Consider the following 8,202-nt stretch of genomic DNA (forward strand, 5'->3'; position numbering starts at 1 on the left):
TTTTTTTTTTTGGTTTTTCGAGACAGGGCTTCTCTACATAGTCCTGGCTGTCCTAGAACTCACTCTGTAGACCAGGCTGGAGGCAGGGTTTCTTAATGGATACATAGCTCATCATTTCAGTTAGATCATGTGACCAGGAAGTCCCACAGGCTTCCTGCGTTTTAACCCTGTTTCCCCGGGACTAAGGTTGCAGATAAGAGCTACCATGCCTGGCTTTTCTGTGGGTGCTGAGGACTCAGACTCAGGTCTTCATATTTGGATGACAAACACGCTTCCTGCAGAGCCATCTCCCCAGCAACCCAAAGGTTTGAAGTCCCAACTCACATATACGCAGAGGAGACTATGAGAAGGGCTTCTTCGATCCTGCCTTCTAATGTCATCTCTTAGCATAGACATATTCAACACAGCTATGGGAAAGACATGTTGAGTGTCTGGGTTGCCAGGCCTGGGTTGCTGGCCTTTTAGAGAACTTCTTCCCTTCCAGGGACTAGCTGGGCTCCCATCGCCACTACAGAGGCTTTCTCAAGAATCCAGGCCTCTCCGGGCAGTGGTGGCACACGCCTTTAATCCCAGCACTTGGGAGGCAGAGGCAGGCAGATTTCTGAGCTTGAGGCCAACCTGGTCTACAGAGTGAGTTCCAGGACAGCCAGGGCTACACAGAGAAACCCTGTCTCAAAAAACAAACAAACAAACAAAAAGAATCCAGGGCTCATCAGCCAGTTACCTCTTCTGGCTTCCTGTGGCTATCAGACACATGGCCACCAGTACTTCCTGCTTGTGGTGTGTGCCAGGTACACCATGTGGATTGTCTGCTTTTATATCTCTGGGAGTTAGTCAAGGATAGTCCCATTTTTCAGATGAGGACAGTAAGAGTCCATGGGTTAAGCCACTGGTTTAGGTAGAGGCAGCTATAAGGTCAATGGAAGAGGCGGAGTTAGTCCCTCTGCCTTACATTTCACTGACTTCTCTGCATCTGTCCAGTACATACCACTGCCTACAATGGAGTCTAGCCATCCTCTCTTGTCCCTTTACCCATGATACCCGATCCTAAATCACTGTTAGATGACTGATTTATGCTAAGACACAGGTGGCTCTGACTAGACTGTACCTCTCTTCTCATGTCAGGCATGGATTTTACAGGGTCTAGAGTCCTAGAGTTGTGATCTGGAGCCTGCTCAGGGCATTTCAGTGTCCTAGGAGCATGTTGGTACTAACGTGCTGGATCATACTTGCTTCTTAGAGAGGAGACAGGACAGAGAAGGAGTGTGGTTGTCAAGGTAGGTGATGAGTGGGGAGAAGCATTTTCATCCCACTGGATACCTACCATGTTCTTTACTTCCTGAACGCCATTCGACTGTGTGCGCTGGGGATGTTAATGGTGGTCCTTGTGTTGACTTGCCCCTGGCCTTTTGGCAAGGCTGGGCTTGGTTGGCAGGGATGCCTCTTATTCTTTCTGCATTGTGGAAACTTTCTGTGATCATCTGCCATTTGACACAGGATCTCATTATGTAGGCAGTTGAGGTTGGCCTTGAACTTAGGGTAGTCCTCTTGCCTCAGTCTCCTCAGTGTTAGGGTTACAGGCATGCACTATAGTACCAGGCACTGCAATTTGGAAACTTTGAAGCATTTGCAAAAGGTAGAGAGCCCCCGTCATTAAAAAGAAGAACAAAAGCTGCTGGGAGATTGGAGTTTCTGACACTGGATTCCATCTAATCTGCAACAAATCAGCTCCCGGGGAACAGCCCGTTCCTTTGCTGCCCAGTGAGGAAACATCTAATCCTTTGATAGACAGTCATTAATCTATGGATTAAAAAACCCATGCTTAGCTACCTCCCTTGATCCCTTTTGGCACATGGTATAAACAGAAGAATATGGCTCCAAGGGGCCAACCAGGAGCCCAGGGCTGGTGAAATAATCTCTCTACTAGACTGGAAAAGACAGACACCCTGACTGTTTGACCAACAAATGTACAGAAAATAGCGGCTGGTAAGTAGCAATTACGTAATAATCTTGTCCAAAGAAAATGTAGACTGAAATTAAGATGATTTTCCCAGGAAAACATTAAGGTATACAAAGAGTTCCTAATAAATAGAAATAAATAGTGCAGGGTTTGCGCCGTGGTTATTTTCAGTGGTTATCTGACCTGTCGCAGTGGCTGTTCAGGTGCATTTTCTGCGGGGCTCAGCGCGGCATTTTGCTCTACAAAAACAACTAGATCCTTTCCAGCCAATGATTACTTGTAATTATGCTTTCCCCTGCTATTATTCTAATAGACCTGTCATGTTGCTGAGAGGACTCGCGCTTGGAATATACAACGGCTTTTATGGATGGACTGCGGGAACACTTAATATCGCCCTATTTTTGAATTATCAAGTTCTATCCTTTTGAAGTCTGTGTTAGTGGAACTCCTATTTATGAGATGTGCTGTGCTTAAAGGTTTGCTATTGATGAAGAGGTCCAACAGAGCCTTTATCGAAAGTACGGCAGCATTCTCCCTGAGAGATAAATAGCCGTGCTAAAAGGTAGGGTGTGTACCTAGGCTGCAAATTACTAGCCAAGTACCTCATCCCAGTATACTTCAAAAATACCTTTATGCTTCTTGTTTGTTCTCCTTTCCATTGAGATGAATGACATTTCTGAGACACAGAGGGGTGAGGCGTGCTGGTCGTCACATGTCATCAGCGTTAATTGTGTTGCAGGGACGCATTTGTTCTGGCACAGACATCTGTCTGAAGACACACGTAGGAACACGGCTCGCAGGCACTGTGCTTACCATTTCGGGAATTTGCTTGGCTTTATGTTCCTTTAACCAAAAGGTGGACCTGGCTGGATCCCAACACTTTTTGGAGGACAGAAGGGTGCATGCAAATGAACCAGTCACTTTGGCACCTGTTCTGGAGAATCTGAGAGAAGCTGGGGGCCCGAGCAAGGGCCTGTAAGCTTCAGGCTGTACAGAGCAGACCTCACTTCTTGTTTGGGAAGATGGAAGAGGCAGCAGAAGAGATTTAGAATTCTGAGAATAGCCTGATGCAAAAGGTGCTATCAAAACCGGTCTAGGGTCTGGTTATCTGGGCCAGTCGGATGACCAGCGCCTTTTGTCGAAGCTCCTTTTAGCAGCTCCACCAAATAGCTCATCTGTGGGCCCAGAGGTGGAGGCAGTTTGGGTCTAATGTAATTGGACAGTGCAGGCCCTGTTTTGGCCCTAGGCATCTGTGATGTATTGTATGAAAAGATCCATGGGGTGGTTGACACACACAGGAGTTTGGAGGGATTTCATGCTGCGGTTCTCTTACATCGTGTAGAAATGCATTTTGAGGCATTCAAGCTTCCAGCTGGTATCCTGGAAGCAGACATCACTCCCTTGGCAGCCAACATGGAAAACACAGAGGCAGGCCCAGGGAACAGCTTTGGACCATGTGGCAAGAATTTCCCATCGATTCCCAAAAGCAGGCAGGCTATTGCTCCCGCGCTCGCTGGTTGTTTTTCATTTAGAACCTTCATGCATCAGAACCTTGCCTACACACTCCCTGTCTAATTCATCTTCACCCATATATTTTACCATTACGGATAGCCTTCCCCTTAAGCTTGTCTATTTACTAGCTGGCGTGACAGATGACAGCGACGCTGAGCCATGCTAGATGGCATTTGTGTGGCTCTGGTGCCAGAAGCATTCTAAGCCCGGGTGTTGCATATTTATTGATCTCCATATTCCCAATAATCTGATGCCTATCACATTTGACAACACTGTGTGGCGGGGTCAGCTAGACAGGGCTAATGAAAGTCTTTCCAAGATGGATGTTGTTTTCCACAACATTACCCTTGCAAATAGCTGTCAGTGGGGGTATTTCACCATCGGGCCAGGCATTTGAGAACCTTCGTTGTTGTTGTTGTTGTTGATGATGTTGTTAATAGCTCACGTTAACATTAAACAAAACCTGAAGCCATTAGGTTTTAGGATTTGTATATGAGAGAAAACTTGGACGGCTTGGCATCTTTCCAAATGAAAATCTTATTAACAGACATGGTGCTTGTGGCAAAGTCCTCAGTAATTGGAGATTGGCTGTCTAAAATGTTTGACAGATTAGCCTGAGATGATATAAAAAACCAAATGGGGAAACGGTAAAGTCTAGAGGATTAAACGGGCGAGCAGAAGGGCTTGTTGCAGACCATGGGTATGAAGTACTTCCTGTTTCTTAGCTTCTAGCTGTGCATGGGCAGCCAGCACCAAATACATTGAGCTTTAAATAAAGCCTTCAAAAGAAATCCTCACAAATAAATAATGCAGAGGATTTGGAAAGAGCCACCAATATGATGAAGAGCTGAGCATCTGGGCACTGATGAGGATGTTAGGGGTGGATCTTCTCACCTGCCCATAGAGGGCCCGATAAAGACTCTGTACTGTATGCCCATGGTTTTTATGGTGTGTGTGTTTCTGTACATGTGTGTGCAAGTATGTACTTGGACAAATGCATGGGGAAGCCAGAGGTCAGTATCAGGTGTCCTTTATCACTCTGTATCTTCCCCCTTGAGATGGGATCTCTCACTAAAGTCAAGGCTCGTCAATTGCTTACACTGACTGGCTAGTGAGCTCAGTGAACCTGTATGTTTCCACCCCTCCCATTCCAGTGCCAGGAACACAGATGTGCTCAGCCATACCCCACTTTTTACAGGAATGCTGGGGATCTGAACTCAGGTCTTCAGGCTTGCATAGCAGGTACTTCACCAGATGTGCCTGTCCCTGGGCACGCTTTCTAATGAGGGTTTTCTGAGTAGATTCAAGTTGGTTATTTAATTAGCCAAAATTTGTGGGTGGTTCTAGAGAACCTTGCTGCCTACCTTGAAGCATTTTGAGTTCTTTAAGGAAAGCCTCTCTAATTTTAGTTTACAAAAGCAGCTATATTGAGAAGATACAAACAGGGATCTACAGTGGGATTAATGATCCTCAACTACCGCTTCATTCCATGCTTCCTCAGTGACAATTTCTCCAGGGCAAGCATTTGGGGACATTGGCTGCTCACCTCGCTGCATACACTCAGACTCAGAGACCTGACTTGCTTGTTTTTGGCAGGTTGAGGGAAGGATACCATAAAGGAGCTAACTCTTGTGCCTTCTTCTTCCATGGGTGTCAGCCCTTCTGTTTATCATGTCCCTTTCCACTGTGTGAAGCAAACGAATGGCATTGTTGAGCCCATGAGCAGTGAAGGTTGGTGCTGGATGGAGGCTTAGGTTCTTTTCAAATAGGAAACTGCCTTCTCCTTCATGCCCCCCATACCCCCATGGAGCATGTATACTTTTAGGAAAGTATGTTCTCTGTCTTATAAATACCTACAAGGGATAAAGAAAATGAAATCAGACAAAGACAAAAAGGCAACTTCACATGAGGCTGCCTACAATTTAAGAGTCAAAATTCTCATTAAAGAAAAATACCATCAAAGAGGATCATGTAAGGGATGAGACTTAAAGCCACCCTAGGTAGTTTTAATTTAGGAACTAGCAAATTACATGGATAGTAGTTGCTATAGTAACTGTGAGACAATATGGCATTTATGTTTCTATAGAGATGTCTTATACTTCACCAAAATAAGAGTGGAAAAGGGTCTTTAGGAGCATACAGATACCACCCAAAACAGATGATTCTCATAAACATTTTACTTCTTCTGTTTTAGTGTTTATTTAGAATAGAATGAGTATCTACAATTATACACAGCCTGTGAGCTTTTGCTGTTGTTAAAAATTTCTCCAAAACAAGACGTCCATTTCAATGCCCAATCCCCCTGGCATATCTGAAGGCACTCTGTCTGCCTATTTGGCTGGCTTGGGAGAGGAGAATTCTGTGGTCCCCTTGTGGTATGATGGAGCTATTGAATCAGACCCAAAGATCAAGAAAGCTAAAGAAATTCAGGGTACGAAAAAATGCTGTGATTTTTATGTTCTTTTCAGAGTTTTTGGTAATTATCATAATTTTGAAAAGCACTTGAGATCCTTTCTGGAGACAAGATGTTGTCCTTAGTCAGTCAGTGCTGCAGTGCTAGTGTGGGAGACTGGAGCAGGTAGCAATGGGGATGATGAGAAAGGAGCTGCCATTTTGCCTTGAGACTTCTATGGACAGACTGGCTTCTCAGGCCCTAATGTGGGTGTGAGGCTTGGCAGCAAACTCCTTAGGGAAGATACGTACTAACAGTTCTTGTCTTTTTTACAATTTCAGGATGTTGATCCCAGTGTGGTTTGGGCAGATTCAGTTTGCATCTAGTTCTTTTATATTATTAAGATGAAACAAATTGATACTAATTTATTTAAATCATACTTGTCAATCAGGCCTCCTGAATTTGGGACAGAAAGGAGAATTATTAAGAAGGTGAAGTGCAGAGGTACTGATGTCATCCTAACGATGCCATCCTAAGTGATGGCCCCTGAAAATGAAGCTTGGATGTGCCTTTTCTGTGGATGTTCTTGACTTTACTCTCTTAGCAGAATCATGTGCAATTTGTTCTCTGTAAGATTACATGGAACAGGTGGGTGGGTATTGTTTTCAGTACTAGGGAATCCAAGTTCTAGTCTCAGGCTCTGCCACTTCCTGCCATTTGTTTGGGGTCAAAGGAAATGATTGCACTAATATTTCTTCTTTGTAAAATGCCCTTAGGATGTCCATATGGTCAGTTGTGACTGATGCAATCCAACCTTTTCCCCCCATCAATATAACAAATAACTCAAACTATTCAGTTATAAAGAGAGAAGGTTTATTTGGATCACAGTTTTGAGATTCTAGTCTAGGGTCAGTTGATTCTTCTGTGTTTGGGCCTGTGGCAGGGCAGTATAGAGAGATGGGGGAGCCCAGGGAGAGGTGGGGAAGGAAAGAGGAAGTAGGAGAGGGAGAAAGAAAGAGGGCTTGAGAGAGAGGGGAGGGAGAAGGAGAGAGAGTCAGGAGGTTCGTAGTCCTTTTGAGGGCACATGCCCTTTACTTAAAGACCTCCCCCTATGCCTTATCCCTTAACACTTCCATCTTTTCCCAATAGCAACAAGCTGGGAGTAAACCTGTGACATGAGGGCCTTTGGGAGACACTTCTCTGCATTCCGGCAGAACTATATGAAACATGGTGCTAGAATACTCGGGCTCCCTGTCTGACTTTAAGGTCTAGCTCTTAACAGTGGATCTTTATCCTATTTCCTACTTTGGTTGGTCTTGGCTGTCAGCTGGCCATCTGATTTCTCTAGCCTTAGTTTTCTTGTCTGTATAATGGCACCATTGATCCTATTAACCTCAGAGGGCCCTGTCACTGCCCCTCATTCTGTGACTGTATGGCATATACTTTTATAGAATGCTAACCACTCTATCTTTCTTTATAGAGCATCTACAGAGATGTCTCCAATCTTCACAGTCAAATGCAAATTCCTCTTCTTTACCTGAATTTGAAGAGCTGCTCAAGTGAGAAGTCAATTTGAAGCCAGCATGGCTTGGTTTGTAGGATTGGGAAAAGCAGAACTCATCAGCTCAAGCGCTCTACCTTCAGGCTGAGAATGAGTTTCAATTCTTATTTCATAAATGAAACAATTGAATTTCTCCTCAGAGCTCAGGTGACCAATGCCATCTCCTGACCTCCAGTAATTTGGAAGCCTCTACTTGCCCTGAGTTTATGGTTCCAGAGAGTTCTCAATAAGGTGTGGTCCTAGGCCATTGCGATGGCCCAATGGGTTGAAGTGCTTGCTGCCCTGTCTCGCCACTTACATTCAATCTTCAGAAACTATATGGTAGAAAGAGATAACTGACTTCTGCAAATTGTTCTCTGACCCTGAACGGCTACTGTGGCATGTGTGCCTGCTAATACACACACACACACACACACACACACACACACACACACACACACACACACACACTGATGATAATGATAATAATAACAGCAGTAATAGTAAATTAAAATGAAGCATTTCTAAGAGAGAACATTTAACCATATGCTAGCAACTCTCCATCCAGTTCTTGTCCACTCAAGCACTGTATTCCACAAGAAGCCAGTGGTGGGCCAGGAACCTAGGAGAACAGGAACAGCCAGGGAGAGAGCCAAAGAGAAGAGCACTGTGGTAGAGCAGCATTTATCACCTGACTCAGATCCATTCCATCCCCTAGTTCTGTGCCTGAGATACCTCAGTGTCCCACCCCTGCAAAACAAACAAGTAGTTTTGTTTTATATATATATATATATATAT

This window comes from Mastomys coucha, unplaced genomic scaffold (assembly GCF_008632895.1).
Source record: "Mastomys coucha isolate ucsf_1 unplaced genomic scaffold, UCSF_Mcou_1 pScaffold21, whole genome shotgun sequence".
NCBI lineage: Eukaryota > Metazoa > Chordata > Mammalia > Rodentia > Muridae > Mastomys > Mastomys coucha.